Genomic DNA, 16,994 nt, shown 5'->3' on the forward strand with positions numbered 1-16,994 from the left:
TCAATGAGGTTCGTTATTCGAAACGAACCCTCGAGCATCGCGAAAATTTCGTCCCGAGTAACGAGCACCCGAGCATTTTGGTGCTCGCTCATCTCTATTGCCCACCATAGGTCTGTAATATGAATCCTATTGTCCACTGACGCACAAGAGCCTATTTGGCTTTGTGCACAGAACGCATTGCTTGGACAGGGATGGTCTCAGACAAAGTGTGGCCCTGGGTAAAATTAAAATGGGTGCCCCAAATACTGCAATACTATAGGTATATTGTAATCAGAAAGTGGTGTGAAGAGACCTGTAGCACTAATCTCTAGCATGTTCAGGGGTGTTGCTAGGGTCTTAAAAGATCAGGTGCACAACCTTTAACACATATGTTCCTGCCCCACACACAGAATAGAAAGCATTTAAATACATATATAGTTATCAAATAATACCACTATACCAAGACCAAATATTACTGTCACAGTTAGTGGCTGCAGCAGTTGACCTACCCCTCTTGGCATATCTCGTGCTGCTCTTCTTCATGGTAGAAGCCCGGCTTGAGCATCTGCCCACACTGTTAAATCAGCCCAGAAGACACACATACACTCCTAGCCATCCTGTTAAAGGGAGGTGTGCACCAAATATTATGCTCTGCTGCCTAACTCATGTCAGCTTTGGCTATATTTAACATCACTTCTGATGAAGGGTACCTGTGTGTTGTGGTCATTTTAGTTTTACTCTGTGGCGCAGAGTGCTAAAGTAGCAGAAATGCACTCCTAAGCTCTTGCTCACAACCTGAAGGTTGCAAGTTCAATCCCCACACGGTTCAGGTAGCCGGCTCAAAGTCAAATCAGCCTTCCATCCTTCAGAGGTCGGTAAAATGAGTACCCAGCTTGGTGGGAGTAATAAATAAAATTACTTGAAAGCACTGCAGAATAAGTTTGTGCTATACAAATCACAAGATACCATTAGGCAAGGCCCAAATGTTGTAATCACGGCACACATTGAGCATTATCATTACCACTACATAGTGGCCCAATATGATTACTATAATATAATTGAATAAAAACTATTATTTAAAGCCTAATATTACAACCATACAGGGACCATATAGTGATAGATTAACATAGTAACATAGTATGTAAGGCTGAGAGAAGACAATGTCCACCCAGTTCAGCCTGTTTCCACCCTCCCTCACCTTCTTGATCCGGAGTAAGGCAAAACACTCCAATGAGGCAGAAGACAATTTAGCCCACTTGGGGGAAAAAATTCCTTCCCGACTCCATAATGGCAGTCAGAATAATCCCTGGATCAACGTTACATGTTCTAAGGTTTTACAAAGGTGCTCAGCAGCACTTATAAGTGATGGTAGCACAGTTAAATGAGTTTTCCCATTTTACAAAATGATATGCTAGGATGTGCCATTACTTTATATTCAGTTGGTGGTCCAACTTCTGGGAACCCTACTGAACCAGAGAATGAATGGGATGCAATACTTTTGCATTATGTCCCCAACCAAGTTTTCCCTGTAGCAGTCCAATTTTCACATGTTTCCGTGCACAACCGGGTGAATGGGAACAATGCCATGCAGGAAAAACGTAGAATGGAACGCAATTCTAAATCAGCATTATATCTCAGTCATTCTCAAGATCATATGTACCATGGATATATAGTCTAATATAGTGTAACCCGCTTTGACACAATCTGCATTGCCCAAACAGTGTCAGAGGTCATCAGGTGCTTCTCCGCAGTAAATAAAGCTCATAGCTAAGCAGCCTCGGTGCGTTTTTTGCCATGATTTTCCAAAGGCATCTTTGATTAGATATAGATAGCTTCATGTGTGTAGACTACATATTCATACACTTTAGTACATCTGAACATATAAAAGGTAAGAGTTGCCGTGGCACATATCCCCATTTTTTGTGTTGGTGAATAATTGCATTTTGGCTAAGACAACCAAAGACCAGGCAACTGCTACCTATTTCTCTTCTCCGCCGGCTTCCCCCTTCTGGTCCTGGCTCCACTTCTACTCTGAGCCCTACTGTACTGTGTCTTTATGCGATCCAGCATCAGTACATAGTACATAGCAAAACACACAATGTCCAGATACTTAGCAAAAACAAGACACGTTAAAGCACCACCCAGAGCAGAAATACCCCCCCCCCCATCCAGAAAAAAATAATGGATAAAACAGGTGGACCTGAATAGTGAGGCAGACAAAACAGACAGAGAAGCAAACATGGTACTTACCCATATGCTGTGCTAGCAGTTGGAAGTTTAATAATGAGTCCAAACACTGTTATACTGTACTCCTGGTGGGAAAATATTAGGATGAGCCAAAGACCATCTCCAGTGTCTATTCCTTTTGTTTAAAAATCAACAGTGAGTAAAATATATCATTTATATGTGCTCCAAGTAATCCAGTTCCTCACAAGTTGTATGTTACACTCATTACTTTATCCACTGGCACATGACTGCAATATTCATTTTTCCTGGACTGTAAAAAAAAAGACAAAAAATGTAAATATAGCAAACTAAACAATGTAAGCAGAGAAAATAACCTATTAATGGTAATTATAATACAAAATTGTAAATACTACTATTTAACATTTTTGTATGACATTCTGCCCTTTTTTATATAGAAACGAAAAGGAACCATCATGTTTTTAATTTGTCTGCATTATATAGAGAAAATGTACAAAAAATTTTGAAAAAAGCTACTTTGCAAAGTTCTTTCCCCTTGCATTCTGATTAAGTGGATATTGACCACATTAAATAATCCTCTAATAACTTATTATTGGGTGATAGAGATTTTAGATTTTTTGAATAAACATTGTACAGTAGAAATCAACTGTTAGAGATTCATAGTGAATCAGAGTGATACACATAATCTATTGGAGTATTATTGGATAACAGAAGTTTTAAAAATTCATGCAACTCTATGTCTCGCTTTCATAAGGACTGAAGTAAAGAAGCTGTAGTATAATTTATTAGACTTGTCCTAAAAACTAAGGATAATTCTGGATGTCAGAGAAATGTACTAAATTTTTGGATCGTGTGTTACATCTCCTATGTAAACTGGTAAACTTGGTTCCTGTAGTGGCCAATTTTTAAATGTACTCAATATTGCAGAAAACAGAGTATGGCATGCCTTCTCATGACACAAACATAGTTGTTACTAGACTAATATGGCTCAGCAAACCCATATTAGGGATTTGCTGGTAAAAGGCCATTTGGCAACTGCAGACAGTTCAAATTCAAATGGTGTCCAAGAACCAGCACATCACAGAAAACATCATTTCTAGAGTCTGACACATGAGATACAAGCAATAATGGACATACAAGTCTTTCAACATCACAAGAATACAGCAATAATAGTGATACATCCATAATACATCCATAATTGCAATACGACATAGTATAAAACATAGTACATTTCTAGGGACTTTGCAGCAGTCACAGGGATTGTTTTCTTCCCAGGTATACTGTCTATAGATGATTACATGAGAAGAGGTTGCCCACCATAGGCTTGCAATATGCATCCTATTATTCACTGCCACAGAAGAGCCTATGTGGCCTTATGCACATAACTTTTTACTTGGACAGGGTTGGTTATAGAAAAAGTGTAGCCCTGGGTAAAATTAAAAGGGAGGCCACAAATACTATAATACAGTACCTATATTGTGCTAAAAAAGGTGGTGTGGAGGGGCGGAGCCTAACAGAGGATGTGAGCAGATGTGCTGAGAGTGAGCTCCAATCATTGGCGTGGGAAGGGGGGTGCAGCAGGTGCAGGCCGCCCTGGGTGCCAGCACTAAGAGGGGTGGCCCCAGCTTTCCTATTTGCAAATTGCAGGAATTCCCACACAGCAGACTCCCCCTCCTACTCTTCTCTCGTTCCTCCCCTCCGAAAAACTCTGACAAACAGCCCGGGAAGTGGCAGCAAAACTCAGGATGGAGCTGCACTTTGTAACTGTGCACTCAACTTTATGCACTTTTTCACCGGAGGCAGCAGGGTCTCTGCATGGACGTGTCCAGCGGTCATGCCCATCGGCAGTCTCCTGCATTTTGCCATGTCCCCGCTGGGGTCAGGCCAGGGGGATTGGCCTCCGGAGGTGGGGTGTCCGAGCTGCACTTGCTGGGCCCAATGGGCAGGAAGCTCTCTGGATTTCGGCTGACTGAGAAGTTTGTCCCCCTCCTGGTGTTCAGTGGCTTTATCAGTTTGTGCTTCAGGGCCATCTTCTTCTTGCCCGACATTCCCAAGCTGCTCAGTGGAATGTTCTTGCAGCAACCCCCTCTGCAGACAACCCTGTTCAGTTCAGGGCTCCTGGATGAAGAGGATGGTGGTCGCTTTGCCCGGATCTGGGAGGAAAATGAGAGGGTGCTGCGGGAAGCCAAGGACACACAGAACCAGCTGCCTGAGCAGATCAAGGAGGAGATCCAGGAGCAGAAAGACAAACTGCAGGGGCAAGGTAGGGTGACTGCTGTGGGCAGGCTTAACCCCCGACCCTTCAGATAGCCTTCCGGAGTGGTAGGGAAGGAGCCTCCCGACCCTGATGTCAAGTAGAAGTGGGACAAGAATAAGGAGGTGAGAAGTAGACTGGTGCCCATGTAACAAGGAGCACTGATTATGCTCAAGCACTGAGCTCTATGGGCATTTATCCAGGCATGTATACTGGCATCCGGTACAGTGTGCTGGCACGGGGTCACAGAGGGCAGCTTGTGCCCGGATCATGGGTGCAGAGCGATTACCGGTTACACACGTTCCGGTGTGCTGTAGAGAAGGTGTCTATCAGATTACTGACATGGCAGATGAGCAATTCTGGCATGTCCTAGCGGGTGCTAAGCCTTAGGCCGCCTGCACAGTGGCATATTTGCATTATGGAATCTGCAGCAGGCATCCACTTCCAGATTTTGCAGCAAATACCTGCCCATGAACATGCTATTGAAAATCACCTTTCCCTCTCCATGAGCGGAAATCAATTGCAATTTCCCACTCACAAAGGGAAGATCGCAGCATGTTCTATTTCAGCGCAGACAGCTTCCGTTGAAGTCAATGAAAGCTGTCTGATCTGCGGCCCTTCCAATGACATTTTAGGGGCCCAATGTCCACGGACGGTTCAGATTTCGCATGCAGCAACCTGACCCTGCCCATAGGCGAGGATACTGCGTACCTATACGGGTCTTCTGTGTACCGGTCTAGGTCTTCTATTTTCTCCACTCCTGATGTGTGCTGAAGCGTCTGCCCTCACGCTGCAGCATATGTGCGGTGGAATTTTTTTTTTAACTACTACTTTCCCACAGAATATGCAGCCCCTCCACAATGTCAATTGCAGACAGGCAGCGAATCAGATGGCTTCTATTTACTGCAATGGAAGCCATCCGTGCAGGAACCACACTAAAAATAGAGCAGGCTGCAATTTGTTTTTCAAACTAAGAGGTCCAAAAAACAAATCTGCATGCTTTAATTCATGTGCAGACACCCATACTTCCCTACGGGTGGCTTGTTTTGCAGATCTTTCATGCGGATTCTGCAAATGAAATCCGCCTGTGGACATTGGGCCAGAGAAAAGCAGGTACGCGCGGATGCTGGCTGGTCACAGGGTCAGATTCTGCATGCGGAATCTGACCCGTCTGTGTGCAGGCGGCCTTTGGCCCAGTCTAAATAACGGTCCAGTGCTCAGTGCTGGCTTATACAGGTTACTGGAGGAGCTGCCATGGTGCCAGCAGTCAGGAAGCTGCTTAGAGCTTGTGCCTGCAGCTATGTGATGCTAGTGCATGGGCTAAGAAGTCTCTGTATCATCTGTTTTTCCATCTTTTAATAATTTCAAAATTGTGAGTGTGAGGGGGTGACAAAAATTTTTTTTGCAGCGGGTACCACCTGACCTTGCTACGCCACTGGCTCCCATGACATATCCTGTATATGATCCTAAATACTGGGACCGTGCTGCAATATTAGGGATACATAGCTGCCAGGTTGCCTTAAAAGAACTGAAGCTGCTCACTGCTCCAGGACAATGACCCACCACAAGCCGGGATGAAGCTGGTGAAAGAGAGAAGCAAGATGATGCCGGAGAGCAGCAGGAGATAGAACATGTCATAAGAGCAGCCAGAAGTGAAGAATGTACTGCAAAACTAGCAGAACGGACATCTATGCAGGGGACCAATGGGAACCATATGCAGGACATCACTACTGTGACAGCGGTGAGTGCTGCTACAAACTGGGAGCCTGATGGGGATGACAGACTGGAGGGGAGGAGATGTCTCTGATACAGCATTCCATAGCATATAAACCACCAGAGAAGGCACATATAATACTGCAAGCTGAACCCACACAAAGATATCCTAGGAGTAGTCAATAAATGTCATCATAATGCCGTAATGACACTACAACTGCAAGTAGTCTCCACACAAGAAAATATGGGACATCTCAGGCACAATATCCAAAAAGTATCAGAATGCATGACTGTAGTGGAGGAAAGGATGAGTAAAATGGAAGGTCAGATAATACCACTGAAATGAGATGTGAATAGACTTGAAAAAGACTCATAGGAGTCGAAACATTGTATATTTTGTTGTTTGGAGGAATAAAAAGAAACTTTAAAACTACACCACACATGCTCTTGCATCTCCTCTTTGCATGGCATTTTATTGGGGCTTTCTTAGATAAGGCCCGTTTTTGTGACTCTGCATGGTGACTGTCCGGCTATATTTAGCATGAAGATTGTGCTGCTGGCATCTTCTTTCTACTACTAGAAACACTCAGACTGTCACTAATTAGTCACTAATCACTATCACTAATTAAAATAGATGACCTGGAAACAGGTTGGGACACAGTAACATCCGTGTGGTTGGTCTCCCTGAGAAATTAGAGGGTAATAACCTCTCGGATTACTTTGAATCCTGGATAATTAAAGGGGTTGTCCCACGCCGAAACGTTTTTTTTTTTTATTCAATAGGCCCCCCGCTCGGCGCGAGACAAACCCAAGGGATGGGTTAAAAAAAAAAAAAGTTTATTACTTACCCGAATCCCCGCGCTGCGGCGACTTCTTTCTTCCTTTACCAAGATGGCCGCCAGGATCTTCACCCACGATGCACCGCGGGTCTTCTCCCATGGTGCACCGTGGGCTCTGTGCGGTCCATTGCCGATTCCAGCCTCCTGATTGGCTGGAATCGGCACATGTGACGGGACGGAGCTACGAGGACCAGCTCTCCGGCACGAGCGGCCCCATTCACCAGGGAGAAGACCGGACTGCGCAAGCGCGTCTAAAAACGCCAGAAGACAGCGAATTTAGACGGATCCATGGCGACGGGGACGCTAGCAACGGAGCAGGTAAGTGAATAACTTCTGTATGGCTCATAATTAATGCACGATGTATATTACAAAGTGCATTAATATGGCCATACAGAAGTGCTGAACCCCACTTGATTTCACGAGACAACCCCTTTAACCTATTCAGTAAAGAGTAAAGACTCTATCACCAATGTTTGCGGTGGAAAGGGCACATAGGGGCTCCTCCATGATCTATCCTGATTAAACTCCTGCATTTTAAGGATTGTGATATAAGTTCTATGAAAAGCCCAAAAACAGAACAATAGAATGGCAGCTAATGTACTGGTACTTAAAGGGGTTGTCCCGCGCCGAAACGTTTTTTTGTTTTTTTTTACCCCCCCCCCCCCCCCCCCGTTCTGCGCGAGACAACCCCGATGCAGGGGTTAAAAAAACAAACCGGGTAGTACTTACCCGAATCCCGGCGGTCCGGCGTCTTCATACTCACCTGCTGAAGATGGCCGCCGGGATCATCTCTCTCTGTGGACCGCAGGGCTTCTGTGCGGTCCATTGCCGATTCCAGCCTCCTGATTGGCTGGAATCGGCACGTGACGGGGCGGAGCTACACGGAGCCGGCATTCTGCACGAGCGGCCCCATTGAAGACAGCAGAAGACCCGGACTGCGCAAGCGCGGCTAATTTGGCCATTAGAGGCCGAAAATTAGTCGGCACCATGGAGACGAGGACGCCAGCAACGGAGCAGGTAAGTATAAAACTTTTGATAACTTCTGTATGGCTCATAATTAATGCACAATGTACATTACAAAGTGCATTAATATGGCCATACAGAAGTGTATAGACCCACTTGCTGCCGCGGGACAACCCCTTTAAGGCTTTAATTGAAATTGAAAGCAAAATACCAAGCACACACAGTGGAGCAGTCAAAAATTATAAATGGCTGAAAATATTTTCAGAACTCTTCAATTTAAGGAGGACTGGTGCCCTGACCTGTTTGAGGGGTTTTCCCAGGTTTATTAGTTCTGTATAAAAAACACTTGCTAGTGTTATATGTCCTCTCGTGTTTGCAAGTCCAATGTGCTAGATGAATGGAAACATCAAATAGGAGACCACTTGTATGTGCAAATGTCAGGGTAGCTGCCGAGTTTCTCAATATATATGAAACTATGTAAATGGATGAAAGTTTATTATAGTATCAACGATTTGCAGTGTTTCAATTGATAAAGCAATATCATGTGCTCAAACTGTGTTTGCAAGAGACACCTATCAAGAGAGAACCTCCATAATGTCAAAGTACATTGGGTGGAAAATGGCTTTCTTTCAATGCATGCGAGTGCTCTCCCCCCTCAAATTGAGGACCAGCTGTAGCGGTGAGTGGTCCAAAATATCTTGCGGTAGATAAGAGACGTCACACACCAAAGGAAGACACTCCAGGGAAGCACAGGTCAATTCTAGAAAAAGAACTGAGTCTAAATGACAAGAGTATGCAAAGTCGTGTGGATGCTTCAACGCCACATCTCCTCCAGCAGATAAGCAGAAGCCCACATAGTCTGTCGAAGACGGTCACACATTGGGTCCATTAGGTGGTTGAAGTCGCCCATCAGTATTAATGGGGCTGCCTCTAGGAGTATCCCCTTAGCCATGATATCATGCAGCACCTGGATATCAGCTGGAAGTGGCAAATAAACATTGACTATAGTCAGAAGCTGTCTGTTAAAGAAGCCCTGCAATATAAGAAAGCGGCCATTAGGGTCAATGTGCAACTGTTTAAATGTGAATGGGACTGATTTAGCCACTAGGAATGTCACCCCTCTAGCATAGTTAGACTATGTGGAGTAATAGGCCGAGCCAAAAAATGAACGTTTGAATGCCATCGCTTTCGAGCCCTGCAAATGTTTTTCCTGTAGAAGAAGAATGTGGGGAGAATAATTCCTAAGGAAATTGAGCACCAGTGCCCTCTTTATCTTGGAATTAAGACCTCTGACATTCCATGAAATCAGCCTAAGCTTATCAGCCATGGGGAAGCCATAAAAAATATGAGAAGGTCACATCTTTACAAACCATACTGCACATGAACAATCACACAGTGGGTCAAACTTAAGATTTAAACTGTTATGAACCCTACCCATCCAACCCAACAGAGGTTAGGTTTGAATCCCATAGCCATTACAATCAGAAGGGGGGCACAGGCCCACCAGGCTACTCTTAAAAACGAAAGAAGCAGCAGAAAGATTTGAAGGAGAGAAGAAAAGAAAGAGAACTCCCCTGTCTATGTCCCAAACATTCTGACATCCATAAACCCATATAGAAAACTGTAGATCACATATTCTGCAGATTACCAAGTAACTTAATAAAGGAGGAGAACCCGTTCAGCCATGGGAAAATAGCTCAATCCAAAATAAAACAGTAGCCTGTTCAGTAGCCGGATACATCATTGCATATACCAGCTGCTTAGTGTGTAACAAATGCTTTGCCTCCATGAACTGCCGGCAACTCTTCTGTACTTCCAGGGAGAAGTCGGGGAAGATTCTCACGTGCTGTCCCTGTACTTTTAGGGGGTCCATCCTTCAGTTCAATTGCAGCACTTTATCTCTGTCTCTCTAATTTAGGAGTTTGGCTATAAATGTGCGTGGCAGCCCTCCCAGAGGTGGGGTTCTGGTTGGAATATGGTATGCACGTTCCACACACAAGCGGGTTGAGAAGGAATTGGAGCCTTAGACTTCCCTGAGTAAGGATTTGAGGTATTCACAGGGTTGCCTCCCCTCCACTCCCTCCGACAAGCCGACCATCCTAATATCACATTTGCGAGACCGTTTTTCCAAGTCGTCAATCTTTAACTGCTGAGCAGAGAAGGTAGTTTCAAGCACCTGTATTTGTCCTCTAAGTAGTGCGACTACGTCCTCTAGATCAGAGACTCGCGTCTGCACAGTGGTGGTGCGCTCTCGCAGGTTGTGGACATCTGCCCGAAGCAGGTCAAAGTCGGACTGCAGGGCAGCAATCTTCCCAATAAGAGCAGATCGACACTCTGTTATGGCTCTGAGTATGTCCGCAATAGTTGGACTTTGGGTGGTGGGAGCAGGGGGAGATCCCTGAGGTGAGCTGGATGCATGAAGTTGAGTTTCTTCCATAGTGCCAGGTTTCACAAGTTGCTGTACTGCATAGCTTTGTTTGTTTTGTAGGGGGGGCCATTTAGGCGCAGGGTGTAATTGAAGAATAGAGAAACATATTGAGAAGCAAAGACGTCACTTAGGCAGAGATATTTTGCACCACAGAGGAGTTCTCTCAGGACTTCCACCGCTACCGCTACTGTGCATCATCATGAGTTTGTTGCGTTAGCTGCAACACACTCTCCAATTTATACTTTCGAGATCAAAACTCTGCAGCAGGGGTATTATGTAAAACATTCTCTCAGCAAGAACCCACTAGGTGACAGCAGAGTACAGTAGCAGTAGCACACAGTAGACGGCAGCTAGAAAATAGTTCTTAATGGTCTCCCTGCTTAACCTCCTTAATTACTATGACTACCTTTGCAAGCAATACACTTATTACTCTAATGCACTTAAAAATATAAGCAAATTTGCAAATACAGTAGTTTTGATTAAAATACTGCAACTTGCCTTTTTGTATCAATACTTCCTATGCAAACCTATTTGTCTCCATTTCTACAGAAAGGAGGGGATTTAATAATAGTTTTTATGGAGTAGAAATAATATAAAACTAAAGTACACATCATACGTGTACTAATCATGTGTTATAATTTTTGAGTTTTCACATACCAGTGAGAAAAGTGGGTGGGATTAGTAGAAGGGGCTATGATTTACTAAAGAAATTGTTGTAAATTATAGCACAAATTATTCCCGCATTAATCTCTTACTAAATTTGCCACATTTTACTTCAACAAAGTATGAATTAAGGCTGGCATAGGAAATGCCAGTCAGAATAAATCTCTATGTGTTTAATCTGATTCCGCAGTCATATTACCTTTCTTCTGCCCCTATTCCAAAATAAGTTACTAATTATATGCAAGCTATGCAAATTTAGCCATTAAAATATTAGTGTTACTATTATTAATAGTTAACTAATGCAGAAAACCTAATTGCTGGACTTTATTACTTTATCAGATATTGAAAAAGGTCCACATTTTGGATTAACTATATAAAAATGTAAGTCAGATTTTATTATTTAAATTAACTATATCACAGACATAAATTTACAGTGTTCTCCCAGTTCCTACAAAATCCTTGTAATGATATTGATTTCTATGTGTTACAATATAGTATCATAATATATAAAATTGTATGTCTAGTGGAAAAAGATTTAAAAATACAGTTTTTAATTCAGCATTCCAAAAAATTGGAATCTTTTCTGGTCACAAAAATAAATTATAGTACCCTGAATAAAAGGTGAATCATTAATAGTAGGTGTGAAGTCATAAAATGGATTATTATATTAATCTTAAAAAGACAAAAATAATCTTGCTAAATTACAGTGCTGCATTAAAAAAGGTTATAATGCTCTTTATTACTGAGAACCTTTAACTACTTGTTCATGCAAGCTTCAAAAGCTTTTTTTAAAACTATATCCATGTATTTATGGCATAAGACGGGACAAGACACCTCTTTCTTGCAGTCTGGGCTGCCGTGGCATATGCCCTTCACTAATGTCACAATAAGAGGACAGTTTGTGTGCTCCTGCACACAATGAAGTGGAGTTTGCGTGGTTTTGCAGGCGGACAGTAAGGATATGAGGAGGCAGGAGAATATAAAAATCACCAGCCACTGTCCTATGAGGCATTAACTTTAATTGCTCACCAGAACGTGAAATGTTCCCTTTAAAAGATGTATTGGTAGCTGCGCCAAATCTGAATTGACAGTTACAGGAAGTTGTAAAAGAAGCAGAGATGCTATAGAGGCAAACAGAGAGGCCGGGAAATATTCATACACTAGCACCTTTAAGGGCTCCTTCACACGGGAGCATTTGCATGCATATTTGCTCCCCCAAAATCTGCACGCGGAATGCACAGTGAATAGAACACATCGATTTAATTAAATGGGTTCCTTTGGATGGCGTTTTTTTCCGCATGCATTTTTCGAGCGCGCAGAAAAAACGTAACATGTTCTATTTTAGTACACAATTGCGCACCGAAGGCAGGTAAAATCAAAAACACTTGGGACTAAGATGGCTGGCCTGCCCACTCCAAGATGACACTGCCAGGCCCGCGCTGATGTGTCACAGCAGTTCAAAAAGGTACAGTAAAAAGCGCCACTACGAGTGCAATAGCACGTGCCCGCATGCCCTGCATAGCACATATATCATAGTATCGTGCTCGTATACGCGCTTATGTCCGTGTGTGGCCGCCCTAAAGTACAAAATGAGCAAGGCAATTGCCCTAATTCATAATGTGTATTAACCGATTAGCTTCAAGGGTGAATTCACACACACAAAGGATTTGTTACAGAATTTTCTGCAAATGAAAAATCAGTTCCAAATATCTGAATGGACTTGTTTTTGCAGCATAAGCATGGATTTCTGCAAGCTCCATTTAGATAAATAGAATGGTTACAAAAGTGTCTGCAACAAACCTTCCACGTGTGAAGTCCCTCTGTTTTGTGTATTCTCTAAGATAAAATGATGATAATAATAATAATTACTATTACTGGTAAATGATGTATTAAATGTTTAGCTTGGTTGATATAGGTACCAAGTGCTACGCCAGACAGCGGTCAAGGCAGAGCGACCAAAGCAATGCAAACATTAAACCTGTCTGTTGTTTGTGTGGTCGGGTCTAGAAACCTCCTGACAATGTGAGATGGATTTAGTACGGGTGCTTTCTGGAACAACATGAATATGTTTTTGCTTAGATGTAAAGTTTGTAGACTTTTGTGAGGTGTATGTGGTCCAACCCCAGTTGTAGAAAGAATGACCGACACAATAAGTACCCCGTCTGTTCTCCACAGACGTCTGAACATCTGGGCTTATTCATAGAAGTGTATGTCAGCTGCCATTTTCATGGCCAGCCTATATACGCTACCATCTGAGCTGTCTTCCCCCTTCCCTCCCCCTCGCTGGCTCTCAGTCTCTCTCCTCCCCTCGGAGCTAAGCTCCGCCCTTGCCCACCCCCTCCCATTGCAAACAGCCGGAGGTGAGGAGAGAGGCAGAAAGCTGGGTTCAGGGTATTTAGTGATTTTCTCAGTGTATGTATTGTGAATGTTATGAATGTTTGGGATGGATGTGTCTATGATGGATGTGGTTGTGTTATGTTTGTCAATGAGTGTGATGTCCGGTCTGTTGTGGAGGATTGTTTGTCTGTGATTATGGCTTTGTGCAATTTGTGTGTGTTGTTTCCTAAGACTGTAGGAGCGCATTTGTAGTATAGAATACGAGTGTCTGATAGTTTGTATTTGTGTACAAGCTCTTGGTGGATTATATTTGCCATTTGTTTAAGGCCTTAAACAGTTTTTTTGCTTTTTTTGTGCGCGGGGAAAACCCACACGCATAATGCGGAGAATAGAACCCATTGATTTTAATGGGTTCACTCTCACTTTTTTTCTGCCTGTTCTCATGGGTGTGAAAAAAATTGGAACAGCTCTATCTTGTACGTGTTTACTCACTGAAGAGCCCCATAGAGGGCTATAGGAGGTACACAAACATGCACATCTGCCCGGTATGCCCTAAACGCTGCACATACCCATGATCACCGACACCCCTTTAGGCTAATTAGCCATTTAAATCAGGGCATGGTAATTCCTTCACCCGTGTTAATGAAGCATGAGTGCAAATTATACTTGTTCACTGTGCAAAAAATTGTGCAAGAGTTAGCATATTACGCAATATGCTCATCTATTGAAACCCTATGTCTGTGTAAAAAATCTGCAAAAGCTTGCAACGATGATGTTTTGTATGGTTTCTGCCATGATGTGGAATTTTCTGCAGGTATCATCAGTAAGTGTGGTGTCTTTTACGTGTGTTTTCTGTAGTTTTTGTGTTTATGATGACATGATATTGTACTGCAATCATGAACCCCTCTGTATCTTTAAACAGGTTACCTGGAGCCAGCCCACAGTTTGATGCAGTTTTGTTAACATGATCCCGACTGACATCAAAGGCCTTAATAATTATTACTATAATCATTAATAATATTATTATTCACAATATAGACTACAATGCAGCAACAAAGATTCTCACATGTGAATTAAAAATGAAATTAAATATTATTTCTGTATCAAGAGAAACAATTGCTAAGACTTGTTTTAAAAAGTCAAAGCCAGAGAAATAATTAGAAGAATCTCAGTGCTTCTTTGCTCATATGAATTTTAAATAAGAAAATTGCTTTGGTCCTGTAAGGCAGAACCAGAAAACAATGAAGCATATTTACTGCACAGGTGTGTAAGCAGAAGCTTGGAGACACAAAAATCCCTATGTACTTTTACATCCAATAAATCTTGTAACTAGAGATTCATGAATAGCTAAGAGCACTTTTCTTTTTCTTTGTCTTCATCTTCAAAAGTTACATAGATGTGAGTAGCTTGAGATAAGACAGTTTTAATTTAAGAAAAAACATTTCAGATTTTGGCAATTAAATTGTGGCATTTAAAGGGGTTGTCTCACGCCGAAACGTTTTGTTTTTTTTTCAATAGGCCCCCCGTTCGGCGCGAGACAAACACAAGGGATGGGTTAAAAAAAAAAAGTTTAGTACTTACCCGAATCCCCGCTCTGCGGCGACTTCTTTCTTACCTTACCAAGATGGCCGCTGGGATCTTCACCCACGATGCACCGCGGGTCTTCTCCCATGGTGCACCGTGGGCTCTGTGCGGTCCATTGCCGATTCCAGCCTCCTGATTGTCTGGAATCGGCACACGTGACGGGGCGGAGCTACGAGGACCAGCTCTCCGGCACGAGCGGCCCCATTCACCACGGAGAAGACCGCACAGCGCAAGCGTGTCTAAAATCGCCAGAAGACGGCGAAATTAGACGGATCCATAGCGACGGGGACGCTAGCAACGGAACAGGTAAGTGAATAACTTCTGTATGGCTCATAATTATTGCACGATGTACATTACAAAGTGCATTAATATGGCCATACAGAAGTGCTGAACCCCACTTGATTTCACGAGACAACCTCTTTAAGTTCATACATGCCCTATGAAATAACAATGTGAAAGCACCTTTTCTTAGAACTTTGCATTGTGCCTCTGTTAAGGCCCCATACACATTAGACTTTAGTAGCCCAAATGTGCTAATAACTGCAGAGCTGGATAACTCTCTAATGTGTATAGGGCTGTCTAAGCTTTCTTCTGCCAGATGATGTCTAGGAAAAAAAGGATGGGGCACATTAAATTTCAACACCCAATCCTTTTGTTCCCCATGAGATAAGCCTGCACCAGAGTTGTCTGTATGTGACTAAAGGCCCATTTAGACAACGATTATCGCTCAAAAATCTTTTGAGCTATAATCGCTGCGTCTAAACGTGCTCCCATCATGCACTAGCTTGAAAACAGACGTTCCTGCTTATCAGGATCGCACACTGAGTTCTCCGTGGGTAGCACTGATGGCATTCCTTCAGCAACTATCCCTCTGGAGAACAATGGAGCTGAATGCAGATAACAGACCTCTAGCTGTTATCTGCATTCAGATAACAGCTAGAGTGATCGTAGTTGTGTTTAAATGGACCTTTACTGTACCTCCCTAAATTAATGAAAAAGTTAACATTCATGTCTAAGAGGCTGCCAGGGGTACCAGTTGTTTAATGAACGATTGTTTGTCCGACTATTGTTGAATGTGTATGCAGCTTTATTCCTCCTGTAAATGTACATTCCCCTTGTTTATTGGAGGTTTCTCTAGATGAACGGTATCAGATTGAATAAAGATACATTCTTTTGACAAGGGAAATTCTAGAAGAATAATAGACTAATAGCGCAATGCAAAGTTATAAGAAAATATGCTCCATCATGTTTCATGTGTAATGAAAGAATTTGTTACAACAGGCATACCAGGAGATCTGTGAGGTTCTGTGTTTCTTTTTGGGAAATAGAGATTAACTAAAGATCAGTAATTAAATGTCAGATAAAACAAGGCGACATTTACAAAAATAGCACTGAAGAAAGTTTTTATTCAGAGTCCAAATATATTATATCTTGGTTTGAATTTCATTAAAAACTCCAATATCTCATGATATATTCTTGAGCTATTCGGATAAAAAAATGTATACCACAGGCTTTATTCCCCCGATTGCATATATGGTGCGTTTTCACGTCCGGACGCATATACGGTACCCATGTGAAGCATTGATTGCCAATGCAGCCGTTCACACGGCGAATATACGGTGTGTAAATACGCTGGCAGAGCGAAAACAATAACATATACGTGGCCGGTGCATATACGCTCAGCCAAAACATAGTTCTGGAACTATGTTTTGGCCAACATATCCCAAGCGGGTCCTATAGACTCCTATGGGAGCAAGGAAAGAGAAGGGAGGGGGAGGCATTTTTAAAGCATCCGACGCTGCGAAAAGCTTACAGGTGCCTCTATATAGCTGCGTCCTCCCTGCGCTGTCCCCGACTCTGCAATGCAGTTATTTCAGCAGGCAGGGAATTAAAATCCCGGCCTGCTGAAAGAGCTGCTTGTATATGGTGGGAGGACTGTTACCTGAGGCGTTGGCAGCCAATTCCATGCTGCAGACTCCCCCTCCCCCAGTGAGCATTCCTTTTTTCTACTGAGAGACTGCAGTTGTGA

Source organism: Eleutherodactylus coqui, chromosome 7, assembly GCF_035609145.1.
Source record: "Eleutherodactylus coqui strain aEleCoq1 chromosome 7, aEleCoq1.hap1, whole genome shotgun sequence".
NCBI classification, from domain to species: domain Eukaryota; kingdom Metazoa; phylum Chordata; class Amphibia; order Anura; family Eleutherodactylidae; genus Eleutherodactylus; species Eleutherodactylus coqui.